This window comes from Chaetura pelagica, unplaced genomic scaffold, assembly GCF_000747805.2.
Source record: "Chaetura pelagica isolate M959 unplaced genomic scaffold, ChaPel_1.0 scaffold37, whole genome shotgun sequence".
Classification (NCBI taxonomy): Eukaryota; Metazoa; Chordata; class Aves; order Apodiformes; family Apodidae; genus Chaetura; species Chaetura pelagica.
In genome coordinates, this window is record NW_009954567.1 from 2,196,527 (window position 1) to 2,221,129 (window position 24,603).

The 24,603-nt window shown below is 37.9% G+C and overlaps 1 protein-coding gene across 1 annotated transcript in view; it reads left to right on the forward strand.

The window, feature by feature from the left end:
* RAB3C (RAB3C, member RAS oncogene family) overlaps positions 1-24,603 on the forward strand; it is a 90,156-nt gene that overhangs the window by 12,786 nt on the left and 52,767 nt on the right. The gene's annotated exons all lie outside the window — the stretch shown is intronic.

Sequence of the window (24,603 nt, forward strand, 5' to 3'; positions counted from 1 at the left end):
TAGAATTTTTTAATTTTCATTTTTAAAGCCATGTTATGGTTTGACTCAGGATTGGCAATTAAACTGACACTGAAGAAAGAAAAAAAGAAAAAAAAACAACTGGCCTCATCCTGGCAAAAAAACAAAAACTAACTTATAAAAATTATCTTTCTTCTCCAAAATCTTCTATGAATGGGTATGTTTTCATGTTTGGAAAAGGATCACATAGAATTTTCCAATGCAACAAGGGCCAGGCAGCCAAAGGTCTCCACGAGCAAAACCTGATATCAAGAAGGAGCCTTAAAAGGACCTGGCAAGAATTTCCTTGTGTTCTTCTGTTATTTGTGGGAGTGAGCAGGAATCTCTGCTTTATAACCATACCTTAGGAAAAGGACACATAATTAATTTTCTCAGTGGAGAGCTCTGCTCATCAATCCATTTTCTGATTTGTTTATATTTGTCACAGAACACTGTGTAATGCTTGCTGCCATTCATCTTACTGTTAATTATTTAGACTGTAATTTAATTGTCCCTTTTATTGTTCTGCATGAGAAATCTTATATAGTATTTTTTCCTAAAAGCTAGGCATTTCACTTGAATGCAAGCCAAAATTTTGCAGCATATGTCTTAAGTAAATAAGCTACATGTGATATTAATCATTTTGGCTTTCTCTTTTCCAGTCTGTATTAGGCTTTGGCACAAATCTGTACTTTTCCATGCCTTTTTGAAGTTATTTCTGGGGCTTTTTAAAGGGGAAAGTTATAACTCATTTTTATGATCTGGCCTCCATGGCAGTAAGCTGCTCACTTGCATTAAAAGAACATACTTGCCTTTACCATCCGTACGTCTGTGTTCGAGACAAACTGTGTTCTTTTTACTCCCTCCTGCTGTCAGGAGCTTCCAGCACTGAAATAATTTGCAAATAAAGATCCTAATTCTCAGTCTTAGATCTCAGTTCTGCAGCCTCTATGTGAGTGATTCCTGGTTAACAGGAATTAGAGTATTGCAAATAAAGAAATTACTCAGGCAAATAAAGACTGCATGACCAGGTGCACATTATCTAGCCCTTAGAGATCTGCATCTTTAATCATTCAGGTTCAAGTTTTACCATCGACTTACCTCATTTGAATCATGCCTGAATATATTTCTACCTAGCAGCAATTAATTCCTGGTTGCAGCTGCCTGTTCTCAAATCACATGCTGTATTCATGTGCCTGCAATACATGTAGTTAATTATGACAAAGGACCTGGTAGTGTTATTGAGCATCAAGGGAATTAGAGACTCTCATTAACTACATACAGGGCTACCTGTGACATTGTCCACTTAGTATTGTCTATGTACTATTGAGCCTGTATAGAGAAAAATCCTAAGAGTTAACATGGAGAAAAAATTTGTGCACTGTGAAGAAGAAGGTTGCCTAAGGATCCTCAGGAGAAAAAAAATTACATTGATGTATTTCTGGAGTGTCTAATTCGCAATGGAATATCCGAGATACCTATCTTCCATGAACATGTATGTTTCTTTCTTCTTGTTGTTTACCATAAGAAATGACTGTCTTTTGTGAGGTATGTTGATACTCTTTGGAGGGAAGGAAGAGGAATAATGTTGGCTGAGGGGTGCCCTGATAATATCCTCACTAGGAAACTCAGGAATTGTGGGGTAGATGAGTGGACAGTGAGGTGGATTGAAAGCTGGCTGTGACAGGACTCTGAGGGGTGTAATCAATGGAGCAGGGTGGGGTTGGAGGCCTGTAGCCAGCAGTGTCCCCCAGGGGTCAATATTTGGTCCAGTCTTGTTCAACATATTTATCAATGACCTGGACAAGAGGTCATTTGATTTTTGCCTTAATTTACAGTGAGCTTTTAATTACCTGCAAGCACTTTACAAAATACTGTGGCTTAATAACTTTGCAGTTATTTGCAGTTACTGTTATTTGAAAATGGGGAATTCAGTGGGCAGGGAGTACTTGACAGAGAAGGTTGACAACTTTTTCTTAAAGTAACATTTCTCCCAAGGGCTTTGCTATAGAGAACATGCTAGGTGACAATTCTACAGTAAAACAATCCTGTCAAAGTTATGTGAAGCTAACCAGTGTGTAACTTTTGTGCTGGCTCTTTGTATAAGGGTAAATATAAGTCTGAACTCTAAAATGACAGCTTGATATGAGAAGAACATAGGACTATTTAATTTAAAGAGGTTCTAGCTGAATTTGCAAAGGTTTTCTATACAATAACAGCAGTCACTGAACTGTTTTCATTCTAAAATAAACCCCAGATTTTCATGTCTGCTTCTGGCAAATTCATAAAAGAATTCTGTAACCTAATGGACTTTATTAACAGGAGCACACTCCTCCTCATTAAACTGCCTCCATGATACTGTGTTGAGTTCCTACTGCCCTCCCCACTTTTCCCAACCTACAGAAATGATACCAACACACTGGAGCAAGTGCAGCAGAGATTCACCAGGTGCCCAGGTGAGCTGGAGCTCTTGCTGTGTGAGGAGAGATGGAAAGACCTGGGCTTGCTCAGCCTGGAGGAGGGAAGGTTTCAGAGGGACTTCAGGGAATCCTTCCCTTACCTATAAGGAGGTATCAGGCTCTCAACATAAGTAAAGTTTTCCCACCATAGCAGCAGTGAAATAGCTTGCCCAGAGAACTTGTGCAATCTTAATAACAGTACAGTAATTAATTATTGTACAGTACAGTACAGTTTTAACTGTGACTCAGTAATATTGCAGTAATCCTTTTACAGACCCACTGATATTTAAGGTTCCTAAGTGGTAGATTAGCAGTTTTGTTGCCACACTGACCTCTAAACCACGATGCATGTGTCCCACATGGATATTATAGCATCCAGTGATCCTCTCTAGTCAGTTATAGGTTGTCCTGAGACAGCCTCTGACATGTGCTGCCAGAAGAGCTGGACCCCAGTAGCAGTTTTTGTTTGAGTTCTTCTCTTTTCCCTATGAGTATAAAGCAGGACCCAGGAAGCACTGGCAGTGTTTGAAGGGATGGAAGGATCACCTCTGAGTGTGGGAGCAGGTGGCAGGCTGCCCAAAGATGGAAGGAAGGCAAAGTATCATGTGATAGGAAAACAGATAAAGCTGAAGAACTGATAGAGTTGTAGGAGCCCAAATTGGAAATGTTTGTAGTTACATTCCTGTATGTTTATGTCACACAGGCACCCAACTCCTCTTAGCAACCAACTCTATTTAACATCTTATTTAATTAAAGATTTATCCAAGTCCCTTCTCAGTCTACCATCTTAATCATGCTGAGCTACTCTGATTTCATTATATTAGCAAAATCTACCTAATGTAAGCAACATCAGAATAAAGTGATGGGAAAGGCCAAATGCTGCAACACCATTCTCCAGCAGTAACTATAAACATGGAGCATTATCAGTCCTAGAAGCAGACACTGAGAAACCTGTTGTTAACTTCAGCATGTGCAGCTACTTAAAAGGGACTTAACTGAAAAGTAAAATCACTAGAAAGAAAACTGGTACTTTCCTGGCCTAAACCAGGACAATGCTGTCCTGTAGAGTGCTACAATGCTGTAGAGTGGTAAGGTCTCCCCTCAGCCTCCTATTCTCCAGATTAAACAACCCAAGTCCTTCAGATGTTCTTGATAAGACTTCTTCTCTAGACCTTTCACCAGCTTTATTAGCCTTCTCTGAACTCACTCAAGCCCTGTATCCTTGTAGTGAGGGGCCCAAAACTGAACACTGTACCTGAGGTGCAGCCTCACTAGTGCCAAGTACAGGGGGACAATCACTACCCTAGTCCTGGTGGCCACACTGTTTCTGGTACAAGCCAGGATGCCATTTGCCTTATTGTCCACCTGGTCACACTGCTAGCTCCTGTTCAGCTGGCTGTCAACCAATGCCCCCAGGTCCCTTTCAGTTGAGTAGCTTTCCAGCCACTCTGTCCCAAGCTTGTTGCATTCCATGGGGTTGTTTTGACCCAAGTGCAGGACCCAACACTTAGCCTTGTTAAATCTCATGCAACAGCCTTGTACCAATGATCCAGCCTGTCCAGATCAATGTTTGACATCAGTAGCTTATCCCTCTTTGGTTGGCTTGTTTTTCTTTATTGTAGTGAGGACATGCCTGAAAAAAAAAACCACTACCTGAGCTAGCAGTGCTATAGTTCGGATGTGAGTATGTTTTCCTCACACATATTTATATGATACTGCATCATTTTCATAGCAGCAACATTTCTTTCCCAAGCAAAAAAAACCTTTAAGAACAATTGTGGAAGAGGCAATCGAAGGAGAATAATTCCAATCAGATTCAATCTAACTGGTTTGTGAATAACTAGTTTCACTGTTGTTGAAGATCTACTGCTCAGTAATTAACAACTGAGGAAAGTCCTAATCTTTTAATTAATATATAGATATATTATAGAGTTTAATACTAGCTTTGCATGTGAAGATGGCCATCTCCAATGTGAACTGTTAGGGATTTAGCTTAAATGGCAAAAACACAGAATAACTATTGCGGTATAAATGTCTCCATGAACAATGAGCTTCCAAAAAATAGTTACCTGTTCTGACAGAAAGGAAGGTAAAACTAATTACGCATGTCCTGTGAGTGGCTGAGATGAATGGGAAGCATAAAATCCTGAAACAGCTTCTGATACTGAGAATGAAAGTCTCAGAGGTCAACTGACGTTTTTGTAAGCCTTAGTTTGCAAACCCACAAAACTGACAAGAACCAGGGTTTGGATTTCCTAACACTGACTAGGTGTAAGCTGCAATGTTTCTTGTCCTCCTCACATTTCCTGGGGGGACTTCCTTCTGCTTACCACTCTCCCTTTTCTCATGACAGCAGAGCTGTGCTGTGTGAAGGGTGTGGGTGAAAGAACCGTTGAAGGAAAAGAACTGGAAATCTGACTCCCACTGAACTGAGCAGTGGCTTTGGCTCTGCTGCTGTGAATGCCAAGATCTCATTCCTGGACAGCAAAAGGAATTTTTTTCTCACAGAAATATCTTCCTGCAATATGCAGAAGTAAGGAAGCACTAAGAGAAGAATGGATGGATTAACAAAGTAAATGGATTATAGGTAGGAGTTTAAGGAAGAAAATATTTTGTGGGAAATAAAGTGACTTTTAATCAGAGATAGCAAATCTGATTCAAATAAGGAAGAACTTCTAGGTTTAAGAAATCATAGAGTCTTATCAAGATATTCCTATAAGAATTTCCATATTCTGTTTTGGCTCTCCTGTGTTACTCTGAGACCTGTGAGATACATACTTTGCCTTACTAAAGAACTCTTCAGTAGATTCTTTCATCCCATTTCTGTATTAACTTTAGGTTTGTTTTCTATGCAGCGTATAAAAGGTATGACTTGGGCCAGTTAAAAAAAGCCTACGTTTTAGCAATACAGTATTAATTAGAAGAAAATATTTGGGGTCTGCCATTCATTTTTTAATGAGTAACTGCTTTATTTCTGCAGCATGAGAAGCAAGCAGCTATTGTTCCAAATTATTTTTTAATTGTATACAAGAAGATTATCTGCAGGTCTTCTGGAACCTGGTTAATTGATCAAATTGGTCACAGATTGCACTAATGATGTAGCTGCAACATCTGACCAGTGGTTGTATTCACCACAATTTTTGGCTACTTAGGGCTCTGCAGGGCAGGAACAATGAAAATCTAGATCTTATGAAATATTTTTCTTCTCTATATTTGTATACTTTCAGAATTTCAATGTTGCAGTTCCGAAGTGGTATGGGAAAAGACAGGACCATAAATACAAGTGCTTAGTTATCAACATTATTTATGTATTTATTATATATATTTAACAGCTGATGCTTTTATGTCATTAGTAGTCTTTTATAGCTGGGAGGAATAATGTGAAAGTCGTGGCAGTTTTTTCTTGCTTTCCCCAATTAACTCTTTAGTAACTTGGCTATGTTCTGTATTATGGACTAAAATACTGCTTTGCTCATGCTACTTCCTGATTGACATGCCTTTTAATCTACTGTACATCCATCATGTACATCCATTTGTACTACTGCTTGAATTTCAGGAAGGCCTAGCATGGCTCTCTAGAGCAAAGTAATTCACATTAAATATTTATACCTGATTAAATGTATACAGAAAAATAAATCCTGGTCTTGCAATATTTTAGAGCCCAATCCATCACCCCAGCACCAGCAGAAGATATGCACAGAGTTGTTGTTTGATCGAACAGTAGAAGCCAATACTGTCCTATCATCTCTTGTCAACCCGTTGTGCAATAACATCACAGCACGTACAACTCTTGCCATATATCTCAGTTTATCACCAAGGCATGTGCTTACACTTTTGTCAGTAGAAGCTTTGTCCTTGTTTTTATGGAGCCATTATTTCTCTGCAGAGTTCCTGCTGCCAGCTGTCCCAAGGAAGCAGGAGCATCCTTTCCCTTAACCTTTTGCATATGGTACTCCACTTCTTCTTTTGAATGAGTAGTTAATGTGGGGCATTCATTTCCCATAAAGAAGCCAATGTATGAAACAGAAGATGAAATAGTATTTTTCTTTGAGGTTAATTTAATAATGGGATATGATATTTTGTTTAAAAATAATTGTTGTTTAATTACAATAATAAAAAAGCTCTCAAAATAATTATTCTGCAAGTTTCCATCAAGCTCTTACTCTGCTATCAGTCTTTCAGCTAGTTTCAGGTAGCATCCTTACCAGTTGACAGCCTAAAAGATCCCTACCAGCTGAGACTGGTCTGTACACCTGACAGTCTCCCTGATAATAAGAGCCTCTCAGTTGTTTCCCATTGCTTTTATGTTATTGCCCGCATCTTTGGGTCTGTCCTGATCTGTGTATCAGCTGTACCATATTCTCCCAACCCACTTCTTTCTTTTATTCTTGTCCCTGGTATTGTTCTTTGTTAATGCTGATACTGATACCTCTTTCTAGCTGACTTCTTACTGTTTCTTCTGTCATGCCTCCATCTAGCTGTGGACTCTATGTTACTCTGTGGTTGGTGTTCCTCACCTTTTTCCTGCCTTCAGACTGCACTTGGCCTTGAAGCATGTGTCCACCTCTTCTCGTTCATCTTAGCCAGACCTTCTATAACTTTATTTCTTCACTCTTTACCTTTTCTTTCTGATTTGGCCAGACTAGTACTCCTGTTTGTTATTTAAGTTGTATAGTCAAGTTGGAGCACAGTGATACCCAAAGTTTCCTGTCCCCAAGAGTTAGCTTAATTTGTAATGTCAGTTAGCCTTCAAGTCATAGAATCATAGAATCATGGAATGGTTTGCACTGAAAGGGACCTTAAAGATCACCTAGTTCCAATACCCCTGCATGGACAGGGATACTTCCCATTAGACCGGGTTGCTCCGAGCCCCATCCAACCTGCCCTTGAACACTTGCAGGAAGGTGGCATCCACAACTTCCCTGGGTAGCCTGTTCCAGTGTCTCACCACCCTCACACTAAATAATTTCTTCCTAATGTCACATCTAAATCTGCTGTCTTCCAGTTTGAAAGCAATTACTCCTTGTCACATCACTACAAGCCCTTATAAAAAGTCCTTTCCCAACTTTCCTATAAGCCCCCTGCAGGTACAGGAAGGTCATTGGAGCCTTCTCTTCTCCAGGCTGAACAAGCCCAACTCTCTCACCCTTACTTGACAGGAGAAGTGATCTAGCCCTCTGATCATTTTTGTGGCCCTCCTCTGGATTTGCTCCAACAGTTCCATGTTCTTCCTATGTTGGAGGTTCCAGGACTGGACACAGTACTCCAGGTGGGGTCTCACCAGAGCAGAATAGGGGTGGAGAATCACCTCCTTCGACCTGCTGGTTGCGCTTCTTTTGATGCAGCCCAGGACACAATTGGCGTTCTGGCCTGCAAGCACACAATGCTTGTTTAGCTTCTCATCAATCGACATCCCCAAGTCCTTGTACTCAGGGCTGTTATCAATCCATTCTCTGCCCAACCTGTATTTATGCTTGGGATTGCCCAAACCCATGTGCAGGACATTGCAGTTGGCCTTATTGGACTTCATGAAGTTGACATAGGACCACCTCTCAAGCCTGTCAAGGTCCTTCTGGATGGCCTCACTTCCCTCCAGCATGTTAACCACACCACGCAGCTTGGTGTCATTAACAAACTCCAACAGTAATCAAGGACAAAACTCAGAGCATGTCAGGGTTTAAAAGACAAAATAAGAAGGAAATTGAGCAAATTTGTATGTAAAAGAACTATTTATATGCATATGTCTATGAAATTACTAGATACCCACCAGGTTTTCTTCAGGCCATTTCTATTTTCATAGCAGCAAGCCCTTCAGTGTTCTCAATATTTATTCTACAATTATATTTTTCAGGTCCAGGAGGACCTGTACAAGAGAGCCTTTTAATGTGGATGAGCTCTCAGGAATTTCTGTCTACTTCAGAAATTATTTTAGACCATCATTAACTGCAAAAATCTAATTCTGCTCAAGTGCAGAACTGCACCAGGCTAAGAGATTATGAAATTAAGCATTGGGTGTGTAACATCAGAGTACAGAAAGACTGTAGTCAGTCCTCATGCATTAAGCACTTGTTTGTGAGATCAAAATTTGACTGCTTGGTCAAAGCTGTTACACTGGAATTTATTTCAGGGTCTGAAGATTCTGCTCTCAGATAACAAAAAATGTTCCCACCCAAACTTTTTTCTGATATCTATGGTTGTACTTGATATTCACTGGGCTTTTGAATGAGTAAAAAATCCAGGATAAAAATATTAATGCTGATTTGAGAAAAGTAAATTGCTTCATGTTAGCCTTTCTTGTAATTTTTTCAATTGTGAAATGATTCTAGGAATCAAAATTTCATACAGAAGAGATTGCTCCAACCCAAACATCATAGTACATTTTAGACAATACTAATGAATTTAGGGCTTATTTTACATTTAAGCATCAGACTAATTCTATTAACAACGTACTCTCTAGACATTGTATTTACCTTGTGTGTAAATGTTTTGCTGGATCAAATGTTCCACACCACATGGGGCAGGAACAACTCGAGACACTTGGCGTTTCCTGTGTTTTAAGAAAGAAATCACAGTCATGTATGTGATAAAACTGGATAATAGCAAATAACATAAGTATTAACAAGTAAATTAACAAATAATGGGAAAATGTGTTTGAATATCCAAATAGTTATTAGCTATTCCCACAGCTAATATGAAGTGTGAGGAAAGAAAAATTTGGCCTAAAGTGAATTATATCTTTGAAGTAAGGCCATCTCTTCTGTGTTAAATTACACATTGACTGGTAGTTCAAATGACCTTACTTATGTTAATGCAATTTCTAGGTTTACTTCAGGGAGCATTTGACAGGGGTTGGGAACATTATGCAATTCACAATTAGATTACTTGCAGAGCACCACTGTGATACACACCTTTTCACAGAAAACATCTGAATCACAGTTCTATAATTGCTCTTTATTTGCAGCAGTGCCCATGCTGTGCTTCCTGTTTTTCATACTTGTTCATCTCTCGCTAAGCAGCTCAGTGTAATACTGACCAGAGGCATAGCAGGGGGCAATTTGCAGTAGTTGATTACAACAGGTCGAGGGCTCACTGTAAGCAAGCATAGCAGAGGAGTATAGCAAACAACTTCAGTGAAATAGGGCTAGGGATCTTGGGGCTGAGCTAAGGGAGCTGTCCCATTCACAGTGGAAGCAGACAGGCGAAAATTAGATGAAGATACAGTAGTGTGGATGAATGACTGCATGAACAGCCATATTTGGTAAGCAGAAAGAAGTTGATCATGCTCTGGTGGTGTGCAGTCCACTGCTTTTCTACCTTAGTCCAGTGCCATGTGGTATGTAGTATGTAGTCAGAGCTGCAGTATCCGAGTGTACCCCAATTGAGAAGTGCTGGGTTGACATATGTGAATGGTATCTGCCAGCTTGGACAGTAAATACTGAGACTGACCAGAAGCACTTCCTGCAGAGTTGAAGGCCTGAGATGCTGCACTGAACATGGAAGCCTCAGAAGCAAGAGATGTAGTAGATTCTTCTTCAGCTGATAGCACTGCAACACATCCTCATTACTGTGGTTGGCAATTATCTTCTGAAGATAGAGATTTTCATGTAGATTTTTTCAATTTTCAGCAGCTTAAGTATATTATTCTTTTGAATTTAATTTAAACACATGGTACTGAAGCCCCCTAAAAATCCCCCTAAAAATATGCAGCAATTATGAGCCCTGTTCCCGCTTAAGAAAAATGCAAATAGATGTGATAGGTCTTTCATTAAAAAAAAAAAGATGTCATGATTAATTCTTAAAAAGTCTTTGAAAATCAGGCATTTTCTTATCTTATTCTGCATGGTCAGTTGCACACAAAAGGCAGAGTTATACCAGATACCATGTAGAAAAAGCTATTGATATTTTTCACCGCATCTTTCTTAAAATTCAGTCCTTAGTATTAAGTCAATTTTGTCATATAATCCAATTAAATGCCCACTACACATCTCTGAGTGTTAATGTAGGTAATAAAATAATGGGAGGCATCTTTGTTCTGCAGTCATGCATTGTGTTGCAATTGCATTTTCTATATTGGAGGGAAGCTGTATCATGATAGTGTACATCAGTTTTTACTGCTTAGGAGCAAATTAACTCTGTAGTAAGGATTCAGTTGCTCTTCCCAGCAAAACAGACAGTTGGAAGGGAAGAGAAAATCTGGCATGGTTAAAAGAGGTCTTGGATTTAATATTCTCTCTTGCTATACATGGATGATTCACTAAAGTTATTCTGTGTTTCAGACACTCCACCTCTGAAGTATTCAACTAACCCGTTTCGTTTTACTATAGGGATAAATAGGTTATCACTGCATAAAGGAACTTTCAGAATCAGAGAGCTAAGATGGAGAGGACAGTGTATCATGTTTAAAGTATAAAATATAGCTGTGGCATGCAGCATTAAGAAGTAAAATAGTGTACCTTGCAGAGATTTTTGTTGCTTTAGTCTTCAGCATTCTCTTATACTATTTACCTAATTAAAATATAATCAATCAAACAAAACAAAAAAAAAATAAGCAAACCCCAAAACAATTCTGAGCTTCCTAAGCTAAGTGAGTTTTTATTAAGCCACCATCATGGCATAAGAATGATCTTAGGTCATCAGTCAGGACTCATGTATCATTTCTTGTCACTAGTGCCTCATGACCCATACCACTGCCCATGCCTCGTGCCACACTTCAGTCAATTCAAGCTTCCCTAGCCCTAATCATACTACATGTACCCATATATGTATCCATGAGGTAACAGTCAGAGGAGAGGCTAGATACTTGTTTAGACCTCAGAGTTTGAAAGTATACCACCTACGTGAGTCATCATATTCCTCCCATATTCCCCTTTTTTTAACCTCAAGTATTATAAAAATGGAATTTACAATTTTGTGTTTGAGCCTGTATGATTATTTTTTATTTTTTTTTTCAAGAAGGAACTTATATATATCTTATATATAAAATTATGTATAATAGATTTGTTGCTATACACTTTTCAGGTTATTTCCAGCAGTCTTTCCAAAGACATGTTAATTCACAGCAGGTTCTGAAAAACTGCATGGTGACTCTGCCATTCCAGTTCTTCTATTTGAGTTGGTTTTGCTCCTGGTATGTCTGTTTTGAGCAAGATCTAGAGCTGAAACAGTATCTTCAAAAATAAAATAAATAAATAAATAAATACCCACATAATTTTTCTTCAGGAAGTACTTGGAAGTTAATATAATTAAAACATAGAAACACATAAATACAACATTGCATTATTAAAAAAAATTAAATTTTATAGTGACTCAAATATCAGTAGGAATAAATTACTCAAAATTTGAATTCTTTCATTTAGAAAGTTAGATTTTCCCTGTCTAAGGACTGAATTGGGCTTGATTTCTTTTAGATTCCTATTAATCCTTTCTTTAGAGCCTATTAATCCTTACTTTTTCTGTACTGTCAGTTGCATCCTTAGCCTTACTGAACACCCAATGCTGTCCTATAGAGCTGTCCTTATTTGCTGTTTTGAAGACTAGGTACCTGAAGTACTGTAGCCTTCAGTACCTTTGGCATCAAAGAAAATGTAGTACAATTTGAATGATTGTATTCCATCCATCTTAGCCAAAACTGTGTCATACCTATCACCTTTTCATCATATTGGAGATTAAACAGGAAAAAATGGAAGAAAAATCATTTATTTCTCACATACATTTGTTGCCTCTGCTCATGAGGAAAGGTCACTTTGAAACCCAAAACTCATTTCAGTGTTTCTATATCTGAATATAATTTCCATGCTTAAATAGTCAGTTCTGTCATCTTCTAAAATTGCTGTTTATGATGGCAGATGTTTGGAAAGGAGTATTTTCCCCTCCATTCCTACTCTGTTAGCATCAGTTAGATTTAGCAAAGTCAACAACTTCTGTTTGATCTATCTGCTGTGGGCTGAAACATCAGCCCCTGGGGGCCTGTGTGGAGCTGACTAATAAACAACTGGCCAATTATCCTTCGCTTTCTTACTTTCTTGAAGCAGCAGTTTTTGAGCATGCTTAGCTTACAAGTGAAATGACCAGAATTTGGAAATTTGTATTTTAAACCCCCCCCCCCCCTGGTTATTAGAAAGTATATCAGAAAAAAAAATAATGTCAAGGGTCAGTTCTCACTTTGATCTTTGTTATCCAAGTCTCTTTTTTGGCTGTCAGTCTGTCTTGTCAATCACAGTAGCATTTTGTCAGCTGATAAATGATAATTAAATTATGTCTGTACAATAGGAGAACATGTCCCACAATTTAATCAAATCTGGGTAGAAATAATCTTCATTTTTTATCCAGGATCAAAGAACACATGGTTGAGCATCTAATAATGCAATTTCCAGTTAATATGCTGGTGAGTGTATATTCAGTGAAAAGATTACTGAGGTTTCTGTTCAGGCTGCCACAGCCAAAGGCAGAGATTCTGTACAGGGAAAATACACGTCAAGCTGAAAAGATGTCTTTTGCAGTGAAAGAGTCCTAGAGAAGTGCAATTAAGAAACTTGAATTATGTTCACTCTGCTGCGTACTTAGCAGATGCTCTATGCAAGGATTTATTAATTTGGCTTTTAAAATTAATTTCATCTAATCTGTGGCTGAAAAGATTAATTTGATTTGCTGGCATTTACCTGTAAGTTTGTCTTCTAGTTTCTTTGATAAGTGACCCTGCTCTGGCAGGGGGGTTGGACTAGATGATCTTTCGAGGTCCCTTCCAGCCCCTAAGATTCTATGATTCTGTGATTTCTGTAGGTCTGCATTTCTGATTCATACTTCTGAGTTTAACTCTTCTGTAAGGTAACTCTTTGTTCATAATTAATGAAATGTGAATGTATGTGGCAACAATTATAAATAGGTATGTTTTCTTCTCCTCATGCTTAGATGAGGTCAGTCAGAATTCTGGGACTGCACAAATTTGCAATGTGAAAAATTTGCTTTCTTTATCCCTGACATAAAGACATAATACGTTATATTACAATAGGAACAGTAGAATATATTATATGCATATGTTAATATTATATTTATTTCTGAATGTCTGTATATACACAGAAACATGCAACTATGTGATCATATTGTTTACAAATTAATGAACCCTACTACTGCTATAAAACCACTATTATGTGACTTAGAAGACTGAGGTGGAATGGGTTAGAGCTGTAATAGAATACAATGGCTTCCTTGAAACTCTGTCTTGGCTTTACTGCATTTTTTAATTAGAGAAGAGGTTTCTCTGTAGACAGTTCTGCACTGTAGGCAGCTAAGCCTATTGGAAGTTACACAATTGAGGTGCTGGAGCGTGTCCAAAGAAAGGCAATGAAGCTGGTGAAGGGCCTTGAGAACAAGTCTTATGAGGAGTGGCTGAGGGTACTGAAGCTATTTAGTTTGTAGAAAAGGAGGCTGAGAGGAGACCTCATCACTCTCTACAACTGCCTGAAAGGACACTGTGAAGAGGTAGGCACTGGTCTCTTCTCACAAGTAACTGATAATAGAAGAAGAGGAAATGGCCTCAAGCTGCACCAAGGGAGGTTTAGACTAGACATTAGGAAGAACTTTTTCCCTGAAAGGATTGTCAGACACTGAAACATGATGCCCAGGGAGGTGGTTGAGTCACCATTCCTGCATGTGTTTCAAAGTTGTCTAGACGTGGCGCTTGGGAATATGGTTTAGTGCTATATTTGGAAGAGAAGGGATAATGGTTGGACTCGATGATCTTAAAGATCTTTATCAACCTAAGTAATTCTGTGATTCACACTCAGTTTGATTTTAAACTGTTCTTTGACTGTATGTAAGCCAAATGTTTGGTACTGTAGTAGCTAGTGCTTTCAGGTAGCTCTGCTTACAATTTTATTTGCTACAGACTTCACAGCTGGTCATTTATCTACTTTCATTAGACTGCAATTTCTTATTCCATTATGATGCATTTCAACATGATAACTCTGATTACTGGAAAAACACCTGTCATTTGAAAATCACAGCTGAAGAGCAACACTAATTAAGTACATAATATACAATCAAAGCCCTACCTTTATTATTTATTTATTTATTTAGTATTGAAATAATTGCATTGAAAACTTTTCATATAACCTATGGCAGTAATTCTGCCTGGTAATACATATAAGAATTATAGAATGTTTTTTGAAATAAAGGTGCGTTTCAATCAGGCATTATCCTAACAGGTCAAAATCCTTTCATTCCATTTTCCTTTGGTTCTTCATTTGACCTCTTGTGATGACATTGCAGTTTCAGGGCTGATAGATTTATCCCCCTTGATGGTTTGGGATCTTCCTAAAAGGTTAATTACTTTACTAATGATTTTCTAATGACTTTTGCTCATCATTCTTTGCAGTAAAAAAATAAATAAATCAGGTTTTCTAGCAAGATTTTGGCAGCACCTGACACTAAATACTGGTTTTGAGCCTTCTTGAATGTTTTGTAAGATAATATAAATTACTATATTGCATCAGACCAAAGGTCCAGTTAGTACATTCGGTACTTTCTCCTACAGCAGTTACCAGTAATGGATACTGAAAGAAAATGCCTGATGAACTAGTAAGTGTATTTCTACATAAATAGGCTGTAAATACTACCTGTCTTCTAGTTTGTTCATGTGCATGTGAATGCATGTGAAATTTGCATACTCAGATAGCTATATTTTTCTCACAAAGGTTGTAATTTCCACAGGAAAGTGTCTTGAAACCTAGTTGGCAGGTGGTGGGTGAGCTGAAATTGTATTGTCTTTAGAGATCAGAAGGTAAATTACCAGATATTTAAAGCTTAAGCACGCAAATTGTTTAGGCATTTAAAAACACAGCACATCCAGTAAATCCCCCTAAATATATTTAGTAGCTTTGTATGCTTGTACTTTGTAAAATCCACGTTCAACTTAATGACTGCTCTTTTTGAAGACTTTTTCCAGAGGTGTTTACACCAAGGCCAGATACCTAGGTAATGAAAACATATATAGCATGTTTTTTATAAAAGTGTAACATTGCAATACTTAAAAAAAAAAAAAGGTAAAAAAGTCCAAACTAATCAAAGAACTTTGCAGTGATCAAGGAAGTAGCATCACTGCATTTCCTGTAGTGCTGGATCATGAACTGTCTGCTTACAGATTGTAAGTTGGGATGTTAGTTCTGCTTGCAATAACACTGGAAGCTTATCTATTATATAAAACTTGCTGATTATTTTAGGATTTGTTTGGACAAAAGCTTAAGGGAACAATGTGTGACCATTCCTGAGAGAGTAACAGAATGAGATAATGTGGTTTTTATTAGGCTTCCTATATGAACATAGATGTTTGTAGTGGTGGTACCCATACCTGCTACTTTACCTCAATCTATTGTGCAGTAGCCATTGCTCCAAAATAGCTGACATATGTAAAAAGACTAAAATAAAGCAATAAATATAAATAGTATACGTACACTGTATTTATATTTATATTTAATTTGCTATATTATTACTTATGAATAAATATGTTAATTTTAAAGCATGTTAAGGTACTTGAGTGAGGTACTTGAAGAGGGCAACAAAGATGGTGAAAGGGCTGGAAGGCATGTCCTTTGAGAAGCTGTCAGGACTGTGAGTTTCTCTAGTTTGTAGAGAAGGAGGCTGAGGGTGAGCTCATTGTTCATCGAAGCTTTCTGAGGAGGGGAAATGGAGGGGGAGGTGCTGAGCTCTTTTCCCTTGTGCCCAGTGATAGAACAGATCGGAATGGCCAAAGCTGTACTAGGGAAGGCTCAGACTGGATATTAGGAAACATTTCTTCACTGACAAACCCTGGAACAGGCTTCCTAGAGAGGTGGTTGATCCCCAAACCTGTCAATATTTAAGAGAAATTTGGACAATGGCCTTAATAACACACTTTAGCTTTTGGTCAGCCCTGATGTAGTCAGGTAGTTGATCATTGTAGGTCCCTTCCAAATTAACTGTTCTATTCTAGTCTGTTCTGTCAATTTCGCTTTCTGGTGACACTGTTTTTCTCAAAAGCTTGAGTTTAAAATTATAAAAAGTCATTAGAATTGCTAAATATAATTATACATATGCTAAACACATATCTTTCAACAACTCTGAGCTAAAAATGAAGAGACACCAGGAGCCAAATTAAACAGTAATTGAGCTGAAATCTAATTTAAATATGTCACTTTATGGTAGAACTTCCCAAGAAGAGAATGCAAAGGTAAAGGCACTGTACTTGAAATAATGTAATATCATCGTTTAGTTACACCTGACAGATTTAACTTATTTTTACAACTCTGTCTTTAATCATTTACAGTTATGATTAGTTGATATGTGTTAAACTATATCAGCTGCTGAAACATTTTCAGGGTAAATAAATATTTCCTTGTCAGAATTACATCTGCTTTCTTAAATTCCATTTCTTGCATCAAACAGGAACATGAGAGGACTGTTCTGGGTATAACCTTTGTATATGCAGCCATAGTGTAGGGGTATTTACTGACAAGCAAGAGAACACAGAGGACTTTAGTTTAAAGAATGTATTTTCCAGATAAAAACCCACCCCAAATCATACACAAGATTATGTTGCTGTTTCTATTTGGCACCTGTAACATCTCCTTTCCTTTGTGAAGAGATTCCAGCAGTGCTTATGGTGTACCTAAGAATTACATTGTGTTTTGATAAGACTTTTCGAAATTATTACTTCAAAACAATTTCAAGATCCCTCAAATTAATAGAAAAATCTTATCTAGGTGTAGGTCATTCCAGCAGACTATTGGTGACAAAGACATCTTTTTGTTGTAGAGGTTGTGTCCTAATTTTTCCACAAGGAAACTAAAATAATTAAAGGCCAGAAAAATAAATTGTCCAGGATCATAGGCATAAGACCACAGCATTAAGCAATCTGTTGCAGCTTGTCCTCATCTTCCTATAAGAAGGACAACCACTGGGTTTTTTAGTGTCTAAATTACCAAGTAAATTCCTGGAGCTCAGGGAGACTTGTTGTCAAGCTTGAAGATTGTCCATAGTGTACTTGAGTGTGTGTCTTCTAAGATTACCATTCCTTGTAACATTATTATAGAGCTAACATTTTATGTCTCTTTCACTGAGCGTCAGGTTGTTCTGATCCTCCCAAGCTTTGCTGGAATTCGATGCCAGTTGGCAGCATTCAAAATTTATTTTGGTTTTAGTATTATTTTTTTTAATTAATACAGTAATTTGAGTCCATATTAGATGTCTTTTGTTTTTTTTTCATTCAGTACTGTGACACATTTTTCGTCTCTGAGTACAAGATTAAAAAAAAAAAAAAAAAAAGTTAAAGGAGACAGTGGCTTTCCTGATCTCTGTGATGCATGGTTACTGAACTGCAGATAATGAACATTTTTACACTCGTTTAAAAAAGGACAGGCCTTGCAAGCCCTGTTTTACTAGCCACATTTGGAATAGTGCCTCTCCCCACTGTTCTGACCCAATCTCTTTCCAACTGGCCCTGCCATGCTTCTGCATCCCTCCCATATATATGATGAATTAACTCTCAGTTGTGTTTTTGAGGTGAGTTCTAAAGACTAGCATATAGGCACAACAGATGTGCACTGGCAAGCAAAGTTGCTGTTTTTTCATTCTACTTTATTTTTTTTTCTTATGCATATATATATATATTTCTAAAAGCACATGTATGCATATACATGCACACATATATATAAATATATATATATACATACATATATATATGAAAGGCAGAATTGCAGGGAAACCAAAGCCATGAAAACTCTACAAAGTGCTGCTGACTGGAGATAGGTAAGTAAAGACTGAGTTGGCAATATGCAGTATTGTGTCTTGTGCATACATTAGCTGAAGAGACTAGTTTTAACTGTATTTTGTCACCGTTTGAATCAGGTTCGACAACAATGCTCTCAGTCCCCTCCTCCTCCCACCCAGGTGGGGAAGGAGAGAGAGAAAAGAGGGAGACTTTACTTGATTGAAGACTAAACTACACAGCTTTAATTACACTCTAATGATATAGGAAAATATATACAAATATGTTCAGGAATGTGCTAAAGCCTGATTGATGGATCCTCTGGTATTAACTAATCAGGTGGCCTTTGCAAAATTTTTGTCCCAGTTTTTGAAGGTTCCACCACCCATTGCCTTCAGGGTAGCTTTCAACAGACCATTGCACCTTTCAATTTTTCAATTTTCCTTGAGGCTTGTGCATAGTATGGGATATAGTATATCCACTCAATACCATTCTCTTCAGCCCAGTCAGTCACAAGACTGTTTTTGAAATGAGTCCCATTGTCTGACTCAGTTCTTCCTGGAATACTGTGTCTGCACAAGATTTGCTTCTCAAGGCCCAGGATAGTATCCAGGGCATGAGGCACAGGATATGTTTCCCTGCTCTGCTACTAGTTAAAAGAAAGCTTACTGAAGGAAAAAATTATCAGGAAAAGGAAAATTGTCTTCATCCTGTCTCAAACCAGGACAGTTTTCCTTCCTGCTTGTAAATGTTCATGTCTGTGTTTCTATGTACTATGTTTTTGCACTTTCTGTTGGAACTGCAGTTTGTTGAGAAATGATGCTTCAGGCATAGTCAGCTCCTCCTGCTCCAGCACCTTTTTCCCTGTCCACTTTCTTCATATCCTGCCCAGTTGCTTCTGCTGTACACCCACAGCTACTCTTCTTGGCTGATTAGCAGCAGGTGACAGATGGGTTTGCTCCTGTTTGTCCCCCATATCAAGACTTTTTTTGTTTGTTTATTTTTCATGCTTTTTTCCTTTTTTTTTTTCTTCTCAGAAATCCCCAAGGTAAGATCAGAGATATCTTTTGTGCTGTTCTGAAGCCAGTTTAGATTTTCATTCACTTACTGCCTTGAGTCCTTTTATGTATCAGTAGAAGTGAGAGAAATATAGAGGCTCTTCGGTAGAACATATAAATCATCTTTGGGAGGCAGCAAAAGGAAAGAAACGTGAAACTCAGAAAGGAGCAGCAGTTCTTCATTGCTGTGCCAATTTTGTTTACCTTAACAGAAAATTTTGTTCTGCAAAGTGAGAATTTGCCCAATTCACATTTCTAATTTTATCTTTTGTGTTGGCCTTGTCTTCAAATGTGGATGTGCAGCAGACATACAAGTACCATCCAAGAAATGCTATCTGCTGCTGCCAGTTTTTTTTGGCACAGAACACAAGCTGTTTTGTGATATGAATAAAACTCATAGTGTGGGGAAGTAGATGTAAAAAGATATTTGTATAGCATAAAGGCCACAACTGCAGAGGCACAGAATTACTTGGTGTGCCACAAAATAAGTTTGTGGTTTGCAGACTGAAGTCCTTGTGACAGACTCATTAAAAGTTCTCGCTGCCATATACTGTTAGCTTTCACCTTCAAAACTGTCTGCATTAATAATGAGCAACTCAATTTGGAATTTATTTACATACAGTGTTGTTCCTAGAGGTCATGCAATGCTAGTCAAGGGTGGGATGGAGAGCACATGCTCAGGAATTAATTAAAAAATATTTCTGGTGGTCTAAGCTGGTATTTCCCATTCTGGATGAAGTGTAGTTTAGCAGGACTTGACAGTAGGGTTGATTTACTTCTGTTAAGGTAACTGTACTTTGCAAGCCTAAATAGTTTCTATTTGCAAGATTTTCAGAACTGTTTTGTATTTTGAAGCTTTCCAGCCCCATAGACTGTTAACTTCATGTGGAATACATGTTCTTGAGTCAACCTGCTATTCCTGTGTTTCTGCTTGCACAGATGGCTATGACATTATATCCCCATTCCTCTCAGAACATTGTTGTCAGCAGCTGGAGCATTCCTTATACACTACGGCCTTTAGCAGTATGGTAGTTACAGAGTAATAGTGAGAATCTGTAGGAAATGTCCCTTAGTGTTATTATGGTTGTTTCAAGGGAGGGGCACAGGACAAGACCTAGGTCATGTGGTTGCTGTAAAAATAACATATCTCCACTTTAGCCTTTATTGTACTGTCAAATTCACGGCTTTAATTTTTACTCAGATGAAGAGCCAAGGTAATATAGAATCATCTATCTCCATACCATTTGATAAATAGATCATAAATGAGAGTTGGCCAAATACATTCCAGATTGTTGTCTTCACCCTCAGTCAGAAACAGAATGTATAAAGTTGAAATTATAGGTGAACAAATTTTAAAAAAAACAACACCAAAAAACAACATACAACAAAGGAAAACAAGACACACTAGAGACATCAGAGCATACAAGGCCAAACTGTGGAAGTTTCAGAGTCTTCCAGGTAGTCAGGACCATGGGCTACTAGCCCCCATTCTGTATGCTGTGTTCAGAAACTAGATAATTTCTAAAGTACTGTGTCCACTAAACCTTATCATTCTATCATTGAGTATCAAAAATCTGGTGCCTATTAAATAAAGGTTCACTAAGATAGGATCACCTAACCAGAAGTGAACAGAATTGTGGGAATTTTGTTAAAAACAAAATTCCTAAAATCAGTATAATATTTGAAAATATTTCTTGCAGCTGCTGAGACCCTTGGGTTTTTGTATGTTTTGACTAATGTTTATAATGTGCATGGATCTTTTCATAAAGCATTCTATCACCATCATTCATTCCCTCCTGCTTTTCCACTCTTTTAATGAACAAGCAGTTGTCCTTACCAGACATTACCTACATGAATGAAAAGGGCCCCAGGATGATCTGTGTCTTGTTTCCTGCCCATCAAAGATGAAAACGAACTGTCTTGGTTAAAATGCCAGTCAATGATAGGTCAAATTTAGTTATTCTTCAGGAATATTTTATTTTGTTTGCTTAGAAATAAACATCAGTCGGTGCAAGACACAGACACTGTATTTCAGATTTTAAATATAAAAATATTGTAATCAGATTAATTCCATGGTTTTGCAAAAAAAAATAAAAAAAAATAGCAGCAGCTAGTAACTATACCTGATTTGGAAAAGGTTTTCTTCAAGTATATATGCAAAACAGTACCTGATGATAAAAACATAGTAATTTACAGATATAAATAAGATGAAATATGGAAATTAGTTCTTTTCTACTAAGTTCTTCCAGAAGAATAAAAGCTAATAAAGAAAGAGAAAGGCCACTTTGATTGTTGCATTATTGTTTTCAAATAAATTAAATAATTATAATAAAATTTATTGTTAAAGTATTTTATGTTTCTCATTCTCTTGACAAATGTTATTTGGATTCCTTAACAGTCATACAAAAGGAGCTGTCTTTAGGGCCTTTATGAATGTATTCTGGTCAGAATACAAAGGAGATACTTATGTATATGTAGAACACAAACTTGTTGATGTTGATTATGATATTTGAGTTCATTCTTTACGTGATTGTAAACACTGTACTGCATAATTTGTACATTAGGGAAATTAATTTTTTTGTTGCTTCCTTATAGCAAATGCATAGAAAATAGTACCGACAGGAATGTGATTGTTGATATTTGAAACTAGTAAACTCCACTTTATTAACGGTCATCCATCTACACTGTATACTGAAACACCACTTCATAAATCTTTTATCAAATTTACATGGCATTAGCTACAGGCACATCTTAGATGCCTGTATTGAGAACAGCTCCAAATACCAGGCTGAACCAAATCAAATACCTAGGTCCAGAAGAGCATCTCCAATCCCAAAGTCACTTAGTGTTTAGATCTTCATCTGCTGTTTCATTTCCCTTTGTGTAAAATTATTTAAGAATTTTATCTTGATCCGTCTTCCTTTACACTCACTTTTTATTCTCTGTAATCAACTGTGTCAGAGCCTGTAGTTGCTACCGCTAACACTGTGCAGAAAATAGTTGTTGTCTTGGATAGGACGCTTCACTGGCCTAATACTTTGTTGCTAGGTTGTTCACTCTTATCTGCGAACAGGCTTAAATGGAAATTAACTCACAGCAAAGTAAGATCTGCATCAGTAGCAGTGGGCTTCTGCTTTACAGACCATTGTATTTACAACCATACATGTCTCCAACTGGCAAACAAATAGATAAGCACTGACAAAACCACTTTGCAAACTTTATCTCTTCTGTACAGAAAGGCTGCATGCTTGCTATAGACCATGTTTTCCCTCTGTCCCTCTGAGATCTTTTCCCTAACATCTAATCAAATAAATTAAGCCAGCAAAACGTGTGAGGGTAAATCTTGTTCCATAAAAGAAAAACACAAAACTTGTTTTAAAGAATGACAGGTGATGTTTCTTCTGATAATAAATTATTTTATTCAACATTTCAATGATACTTTCATCTTATTGACAGACTATGACCTAGCAAGGAAGAACTCACCTCTGAGTATTAGAATACGCACAGGCTTGGAGCAAGAGTGTTAATACCTTAATATTCAGTAATACCACCAGACAATTTGGGACCAGTTTTGTTCATGCATCTATCGTCTCCAGATCAGAGCTGGTATAGGCTCAGCCAGCTCAGAGTATAGCAGATAAAGTCTAGGTGTATCTGGCCTTTTCAACAAAGGTATAATCTAACCTTCTGTGGGACCTATTAGACCAACTTCTACTTTAGTTTTGCCTTAGATCACTGAAACTACATCAAAGAAGTACTTGCTGTAATCCAGCATGAACAGAATCCATATATTTTACTTAAGGCTTTGTTTGGTTTCAATCATTGTCTTGTGTTTCCTGTTCTGTAAGTGATGTATATAGAATCTCCTTTTTTATTGTTTTAGCAGTTTACAAGGTGTATGACATATGTAAAGAAGGAGGCCCACTCAATCTATTTTTATGTTGTTCATAATACTACTAGCTCCAGAGCCATTTCTGAAAACACACCAAATAAAACATTGCTTATCACAGACTGGAGAGTTGGCTGGGGAGAAACTTAATGAAATACAACAAGGGCAAGTGTAGAGTCCTGCAGCTGGGGAAGAACAACCCCATGTACCAGTACAGATTGGACTGACCTGCTGGAGAGCAGTGCAGGAGAAAGGGACCTGGGGGTCCTAGTGGATGGGAGGATGACCATCAGCCAGCAATGTGCCCTTGTGGCCAAGAAGGCCAATGGCATCCTGGGGTGCATTAGAAAAGGTGTGGTTAGTAGGTCAAGAAAGGTTCTCCTCCCCCTCTATTCTGCCTTGGTGAGGCCACATCTGGAATATTGTGTCCAGTTCTGGGCCCCTCAGTTCAAAAAGGACAGGAAACTGCTTGAAAGAGTCCAGCACAGAGCCACAAAGATGATGAAGAGAGTGGAACATCTCCCTTATGAGGAAATGCTGAAGGAGCTGGGTCTCTTTAGCCTGGAGAAGAGGAGACTGAGGGGCAACCTCATCCATGTTTACAAATATGTTAAGGGCAAGTGTCAGGAGGACAGAGTCAGGCTTTTTTCAGTGATGTCCAGTGACAGGACAAGGGACAATGGGTGCAAACTGGAGCACAGGAGGTTCCATGTAAATATCAGAAAAAACTTCTTTCCTGTGAGAGTGACAGAGCACTGGAACAGGCTGCCCAGGGAGGTTGTGGACTCTCCTTCACTGGGCACATTCAAAAGCCGCCTGGACACATTCCTGTGTGATGTGCTCTAGGTGACCCTGCTCTGGCAGAGGGGTTGGACTAGAGGATCTTTTGAGGTCCCTTCCAAACCCTAGTATTCTGCAATTCTGTAGGAAGCCAACTTGAGTAAATCAGTCTTTATTGCAAAATAAACTATTCCTTATCCACTCAAAAAATCTGAAATAATTATATTAAGTTTAAAATTTGTTAAAATTGAATATGTGCAGATGATGTTGCAGTTGCTGGAAAAGCACTGCCCTCCAGCTTTTGCTTTGTCAGCACAGATCTGTGTTGGTGCTGAAGTTGACATGAGCCCCAATGGCTTAAAATCACAAGAACAGAATATTAAGACATTGCCTTTTTGGTCAGGATGTTTCTAAACTTCAGGAACCATCCTGATCTCATAATGATCATATGCTATTTTGTTCCAGTATTTTATCCAGGACTTGAAATTTTATCTGCTCTCTCTGTCAAAAAGGGAAGGTAAAAGGCAGGACAAGGAATTAGTGAATTTATCGGGATATATGACCTGCCAGAGGGCCATGTCTTTCTGCTTCTCTCTGCTCTCACTTCATGACAGAATTGATGTGTCCTTCTTGTTATGATACAATGCAGACTTCTCCTTTTTCCTGTTCCCATTTTACTCC